This window comes from Amblyomma mixtum, chromosome 9 (genome assembly GCF_055824585.1).
Source record: "Amblyomma mixtum isolate Tamu chromosome 9, ASM5582458v1, whole genome shotgun sequence".
Classification (NCBI taxonomy): domain Eukaryota; kingdom Metazoa; phylum Arthropoda; class Arachnida; order Ixodida; family Ixodidae; genus Amblyomma; species Amblyomma mixtum.
The window spans coordinates 96,990,867-96,999,251 of NC_143020.1; positions in this window are offsets into that span (position 1 = coordinate 96,990,867).

Below are 8,385 nucleotides of genomic sequence, written 5' to 3' on the forward strand. Positions count from 1 at the left end.
GGTAAACCTACACTAGAACATATCACATGGACCTGCCCTAAGGCAGACTTAGAGCCAAGAATAAACCCGAGTGTGATGCAGTGAGAGCACTTGCTGGCCAGCGAGGACGAGGAAGCGCAACGATTCCTAGTGCGCCGAGCCACGATGGCAGCAGTTAAGTGCGGCATCCTGGACCAAGGATCGACCACGGCGCCCAGTGACCCGTAAGGGTCAACACCAATTTATTGACAATAAAGTTTCTTCCATCCATCCATCCATCCATCGCCGCGGAGCCGCCGCCGTTGTCTGACATGACGTCACACCACTTGCCTCGTCGTTGCGATCGCTTTCGCTGCATATCCTGGCATAGCCGAGCTAAGCCGCTGCCAATTTTTTTGCGGATCGCACTGTGCGCAGCTCTGAGAATATGCGAGTGCCGCGCAGGAAGGTTCACAAGACGATTGCTGCGTCTGTCTGCAAGAATGACAATAAAACAAGGAGGAGCTGTTGCCCTCGCAGCATGTGTACCGCAGATGTACAGCGCCGCTGATCTCTGCAAATGTCATCATTTTTTTTTTAAATTCAGGGGGCACTTTGACTGTCTAAAGTGCGTAGAGGCGAAAGCGTTTTCCGCATCACTTTGCCTATGTGACACTGGTGACGTCACCACTGGATGACATCACACACAATTGATGACGAAGTAATGACAAATTACTAAATGACTAATTACTGATCAATCACTCAGTACTAATTGACTGCTAATTAATAGCACTTAAGCTTCGCCTTTAGGAGTGGAACGCGACAGCGTGTTGTAGCGCTGCCAGGAACACGATGCCAGGGAGTCCACAGAACGCCACCATCCGTTCGGCGCGATGCCTTACCCTCTGAACGCAACGCTTTTTGAGGAAAGGAAATGGCGCTGTAATTCTCAGTCATCTCGGTGGACGCCTTAACCGCACCCGCACCGTACAGGAAGGGAGGAAGTGGCAGTGAAAGAAGAAAGAGGGGCCGTAATGAAGAAACTGAAAATTGTATTTGAGGAAAGGAAATTACGCAGTAACTGTCTCACATATCTCGGTGGACACCCGTCAAAACGGGGACACATCTGTCGACACGGCTGGCGACACGGCTGCCGACACGGACGCAGACACGGCTGCCGACACGGATTGCTAACGACAGCATGAGGCATTAAAGGCTTTCGCCGTATTATAACATAGGCGTTTTATTATCATTTGCTGCTGATATAATGGTTGCAGAGTAACGAGGCAGGATTGTGCACGATGAACAGGTAAAAAATTTTAAGGGGAAATGCGAACGTATTTCGAGTACCGCATATGTCGGCATTCAAAAACGAACTAACAAGGTAGGACGGAACTTACTGTGTAGGCATTTTTTGTGCCTTTTTTTAGTTTTGTGATGTCATCAACTCGTGGACAACTGCTTGTTTAGACACGTTCCTATCTCGTGGCTAGTTGGGTCCCATCACGTGACTGGTTGATGAAGTCACTATCACTATTACTACTACCATTAACTGTTTTTTTTTATTCGAGCTGTTTGCCATTAAGCATAATGAAAAAGGGAGAGAAAGTTATAAAAAGGAGCGTAAACCAGCCTCGCATAAAAGGCGGCAAAAGTTCGCGATAAAGCGATTATCTTGAGTCCGCATGCGATAGTTGTCTGCAACGTCCCATCGCAGGCCAACCTTTCTTAGGAAGCGTCGTCTCACGGAAGCTGTAGCCGGGCAAGTCCACAGCAAGTGTTTTTCGTAACTGTTACTATCACCAACTATTTTTACTGTCACTATTTTTATCAATCATTAATTACCTCAGGACGAACTGGCGGGCTAGTTGGTTACACATCTCAAAAATTTTAACGAGCGCACGAGAATGAAACAAGGACAGAAAGAAGACACACACCACAAAGCGCCGTAGCCGGGCACTTGTGGTGTGTGTCTTCTTTCGCGCTTGTTTCATTCTCGTGCGCTCGTTAAAAATTTTTGAGATTAATTACCTGTTATAATTTCATTGCATTAATTATTACCTGTTCTGTTTCATTAATTACTGTCTTTAATTTTTTGATTACTTTACTTGACATCGTCGTTTTATCGAGTACACACCTCGTAGTTATGCCAACCACAAGGCAAGAGATGCTTTCGCATTTAAAAAATGAGAATTAATCACTAAATTTCACACTTTTGAGGGAATATGTTTTGGACATCTTGCGGGAATACACACTGCGCATTTATAACCATTTTCTATATCGCAAAGGAGAACGCAATGTACACGCTGTTCAAAATTAGGTCTCATTGATCTTTAAAAAAGCACCAAAAGCAGTACACAAAAGCCATTATTTTAGATGCCTTGTGTGCTCAGGCAGACGCAAACATTGAAGAAATTGATCAAATGAAATTCATTAATCAAATTTTCATTTATTGCAGTTAGCGTGCATGTTTATATTGATAACGTCGACGCAGTGGCATTCAAGGACTATTCTGTTTTGTACAATTTTAGTAACGCGTCTGGGTTCTGATATATGCATGTCTAAAATTTCAGTCCAAACTGTCATTACGCATGCAAGACGGCGGAGCTCGGCACGAAGCTCCTCCCTGAGGTGACGTAGCTGCTGCCTTGGTCAATTCGACTGGAAAAAATGCCGAGGTACATGCGACAACTATACATTTTCAGAAATGGGAAGCAAACATTTAAATCGCTTCCTATTTACAAATATGTGCGCGCCATAGGTCGTACTGCGCGTGTACGCTGGCCTGAAACAGTGCGTACATGATTTCTACAGCGCACTTCAAAGCTCACCGGAGTATCTAGAGCACACAATGAAATTAAGGGTTATTTATGCAGATATATTAATGTTACATAAATGAGTATATCAGTACCTTTACAGCCATCGCATGCTTCATCTAGCTTGGCGTGACCAAGGCATGACTACTTTGTGTCTGACACAAACGCTGAGGACAGCTACATGCGGACAGAGACGCCTTTTCTCTGGCAGTTGTCGATCATCGAGGTTCTCCCCTTCATCGGCGACAATCGATAAAACAAAATTTCCGGAGGAGGCCGAAGAAGCTGCCATAGCTTTAGGCTTACCTCTACCACTTCCATATACATTATAAGTGACTCCAAAGCAGCAATTCGAAATTTCGAAAAAGGAAGGGCCCACTCAGCAGCCTTCAAAATCTTACAAAAAATCTCCAATACCCGCCAGATCACATTGATCTGGGTCCCCGCCCATTCGGACCATCCTGGAAACGAGGCGGCGCACCAATTTGCCCGAGGATTCGTGGTTAACCGGGAGGCGCGCTACCCCGAGCTCAGGTCGGCCAAGGAGCGAATGACAACCTACAAAAAAATTACTACCCACTTCAAGAAAGAAAGACAAATTTTGCCAGAACCACATAAATCTCTGAGAAAAACACAAGTCAGTTGGCGGCAGCTCCAAACAGACACTTTCTTTAATCCGTACACGTACTCCATATGGTTCCCGGAGCAGTACAGCCCCGTCTGTTCTCTCTGTGGGCACCAAAAGGCACACACCGCACACCCTATACTCATGTACTCAAGACAAGCCATCGAAGAGTCTGCAGCTCTCTACCCAATCTCAGTGGGAGGCCGCGCTGCTCAGCTCGGACCCGGAGGTTTAACTTCGAGTCACAGAGCGAGCCGAAGAGGTCGCCGAACGACATCATCGGTCGGCCACCTGGCGTCCGGCCTAGAAGAGAAGCCCACAAGCGGGGAGGGAAACATCACCCCAATCCGCGCCTGAGACCTCTTCTTTAATATAGTTTACCTCCTCCTCTTCCTCCTAGTAACCATGCAACCAATTAAAGGGATCGTATAGTGATGCTCCAAGTAAGTGGGACTGAGTTTAGTTGTTTGCTTAATTAACCAACTAGCCTAATTAACAAATTAGCCTAATTAACCTTTCTAGTCAGACCAGATAAATAAATAAAATCGAGTAGGAAATTGGTCGAGTTGGGGAATCGAACCACGGTCTCCGGAGTGCGAGACGAGTCAACGACGAGTACGCTAACCACTCCGCCATTCCAGCTCACTGGTTTGGAATTAACAAATGCGCGTCTAGCTAGTACGGCGTCTTCGTTCACTCCCATCTTCCTCCCTTCCCTTACGGCGAGGTTCAGGTTACCGACGAGCAAGGCGTAGAGCCGAAAGGGCGATGGTGGTGGTGGTGAAAACTTTATTTACAACTGGGGAGTTTGGGACACAAAGGTCCGTGGGCCCCCGCACGGCCTCTGCATTCAAACGCGTTCTGTGGACTCCTTGGCAGCGTTGCAAGACGCTGCCTGTTATACTCTTAGAGGCGAGGCTTAACATCTTAACCACACATCAGTGACACAAGCAGCAACACCGCGCTTAAAGGGCCCGTGCCCACCCCAGCGCAGCAGACACTCTCTACCTCTCTTTGAGCGAGCCTCCTCTCCTTCCATTCCCTCCTCGAAATTCTTCTCTCCCGCTCCTCGTCGAGTAGGCTCGGCAAGGCAAAATCACCCCTTCCTTCTCCGGTGTAAGCCGGAGGCGTGGTGTCTGTGGAGTGCGTCACAGGGCGACGTCATGGCCCCGCCTTCAATAGAATTCTTTTCTTGGTTTTTGCATTTTCTCCGCACACTGAACGATCGAGAGGCGCGATCGGCTCGACCACCTAGACTTGTTAGCGAGCGCATCCTTTCATACATCTGTTTGTCATTCCCAGTTAACGAGCCACCTTTTCATTTTCTTTTAGGCCTCCCCACCGTTTCACGAGCGGAGGGGCGGAAGTCGGTTGTGTTCGAAACACACGGCGAAGCGCGGACCCGGCAACCGCCCGTTTGCTTTTCTCCATGCGTGTTTGTGTTCTGTGTGTTTGTGTCTTTTCTCCGCTCCAAAGCATATGTCATTCATTGGAGTCAAGGCGTACGCAAGATGCACGAAAGATAAGCGGTGTGTGTGCGGAGCGGTCAAGTAGGCGAGCGAGGGAAAGGCTCTGCTGCACTACTAATTAAAACCTTGTTTTGGGGGGCTCGCATAGAAGAAAAGAAACTGAGAAGGGAGCGCGCACGCAGAGCGTCTCGTGACGTGATCACGGCGGGGGGGGGGGTGGGGGGGAGGGGGGGGCGAACCAACTCCCTCAGTTTTACTATTTTTTTACTTTTTATGGCTAGGGTTCAAGGCGATCGCCGCACGCTCCCTCCGCAGTTTTTTTTTTGTTCCTTCATGCGGGTTTGTAGGCATGAGCCAGAACAGAAGGCGCTGCGGAAAGCCTTGTGCAGACGACGCGACGCCAAGGCTACGCCCAACCTTCTCCCGTCAGTCAGAACGATGCACCAATGGAGTGCCTTTAGCGAAAGTAGCCCCCCTTGACGTCAGCGGGGTGCCGAGTAGTGGGCCGGGCCCGTTTTTGAAGGAAGGAAAGAACGAACGGGCTTTGATTTGAATTTTCGCAGCTTTTCGGGGCGCGCATGGCTCTAGTATTTTGCAGAGGTTATCTTCGATGCCTCATCTATGCAGTGGGCTTGTTTTTCAAAAATGTCCGGACCATGGGCAGTGGCCCTTTAAGGCTTCCGCGTCACCGCTCTTGAGGTCAACAAAGCGCTCCCCTGAATTTTTCTACATTTTACCTGGACGATGATTGGAGTTGCATTTAAAAGTTTACGCTAAACCGGATATGAATAGCAGTTGCTTTCTTTCATATGTGATTTTAGCAGGATTAATTAAATATATACACCAGCACTTTAAGTTACCTAGTCCGGCATTGCGCTTCAGCGCTGGTACCATGAAGACAGTGGTACTTCAATCAACTGACTCCGTTTTCAGCGGTTTTAGCCCCAATGCGACCTCCACGACTACCTAGGACGAGGATGGCCCTCTCCCGACGCCAAACTCATACACATGTGGGAGGCCCAGCGCAGTCTTAGCGCTCGCTGGCTCCGCCAAAAACACAATCGACCCCTCAAGCTCCGTCTCGTTCGCCTCGAGCGAGAGATCGAAGCTTACTCCATCAAACTGAGTCAGGAGCAATGACATCAAACCTGCGACCGTCTTAACGGCCAGTTAGGATGCAAAAACTCGTGGTTCTTGCTCAGACATCTACTGGACCCAACTCACACCAAATCCACATCTCACAAGAACCTCACCCGTGTCATACACGCTTTTCAGGGAACAAATGAGGAACTCCTCGCTACCCTGAAAGACAAATACATCAATACTTCCACTGAAATTCCCATCCTTTCAGAATACACGGGTGCTCAGAACACCAACATGGACGCCAACATCACGGCAGGAGAAGTCCGCGCCGCCCTCAACCAGATTAAAACCACCGCGGCCGCTGGCGACGACCACATAACCAACAAGATGCTTCGTAACCTCGAAGATCAGTCCGTCGAGGCACTCACGGACCTCTTCAACCAACACTGGCATGAGGGTCGCCTTCCAGACACTTGGAAGCATGCCAAAGTGATTTTCATACCTAAGCCAGGCAAACGACTCGAGCTGGGCAACCTTCGGCCCATCTCGCTCACGTCCTGCCTGGGAAAGGTCATGGAACACGTCATACTCAATAGACTCCACACTCACGTAGACCAAGAAGACCTTCCCCCCCCCCCCCCCCCCCCCCACTATGATCGGCTTCAGGACCGGCCTCTCCACTCAAGACACTATGTGGCAAATCCCACACGACATCCTCGATCCGAGACCCATCCGAGCTACACGAACCATCCTAAGCCTAGATGTCAGCAAGGCTTTCGACAACGTGTCACATGCTTCCATCCTGGCAAACCTCTCACAAATGAATGTAGGCACTCGCACTTACAACTACATCGCCGACTTTCTTCATAACCCTACAGCAGAACTTCACATTGCAGACCTCCACAGCGAGAAGATCACACTAGGCACCCGAGGAACACCACAAGGAGCAGTCCTATCTCCGTTCCTTTCAATGAGAGGCCTCCCTCCGCTCCTGGAAGAGATACCTCACATTAAACACTCAATATATGCCGATGACATTACCCTGTGGACCAACTCTGGCTCTGACGGGGAAATCCAAAACTCCCTCCAAACAGCAATCGATAAAGTACACTCCTTTGTACAGGCGAACGGGCTCACATGCTCCTCCACGAAGTCAGAATTACTAGCCATCAGGGACAGACGAGTTCGCCTGCCCGTCCCCGACCCGCAAGAACCTATTGTGCTTCAAGTCGACACACATCCCATACCTCCGGTCCGCACCATCCGCGTTCTGGGTATGTTAATACAGAACAACACGCAAAACTCGGAGGCCATTCAGCGCCTCCGCACCACAGCCAATCAGATCAACGGCCTTATCCGCCGCATCGGCACCCGCCGGAAAGGTATGAAGGAGGATGACCTCTGTCGGCTCACGCAAGCTTTCTTCATTAGCAGGATAGTCTACTCCTACCCCTACTATCACCTCCGCCGGAAGGACGAGGAAGCTGTGAACAGCATTATACGTTCAGCGTACAAAGCGGCACTGGGGCTACCTCAGTACGCCAGCACACAGCACCTCCTCCAACTCGGCATCTACAACACGCTCACAGAACTCATAGAGGCACACAAGACCGCCCAAATCCACCGCCTCTCCCGCACTAAACACGGGCGGCTCATACTTGACCGTCTCAACATCAACCCCATAGGCGACGTCCACCCCACGACGCCCATTCCGATAGGGGTCTATAGCCGCCTAGTTATAAAACCAATCCCCAAAAACATGCTACCTGGCCGCCATGATACGCGCCGTCAGCTGAAAGCCCAAGCACTAGATGCCACATACCTTGCCGACGAACACGCAATATACGTAAATGCTGCACGGCAAAGTGCAAACACATACGTGGCTTGTGCAACCACGCCACAATCTACTCTCGTCACCGCCGCCACAGTAGTAGCTCACTCTCCGACAGCGGCAGAAGAAACCGCCATCGCGCTGGCCATCGCTGACCCACGTACGCGCACAGTCCTCAGCGACTCCAAAAGAGCGGTACACAATTACTCGGCAGGTTTTATCTGCCACCCCGCTGCACGCATCCTTCGCGGCTGCACTCCCGACCATAAGATCAACCTGGTCGGGTACCCGCCCACGCGGGAAACTCTGGAAACGAAGGGGTCGACCGACTAGCCCGAGGACTAACCAACCGGGCGGCCGGCCCCACGGACCCAGACGCTCTTGCCGAGGCTCCTCAGACCTTTGCTGAAATTACCAACCTCTACAGAGAGATGAGACGCCAGTTCCCGCCTCCACACCCCGACTTGAATCGAGCGCAAGCCACCTTGCTCCGCAGGTTGCAGACACACTCCATCCTTAGCCATTATAGACTTTCACTCATCACAGACGGGGAATACGACCCCGTCTGCGAAAATTGTTACCAGGAGAAATCGCCACCCAGGC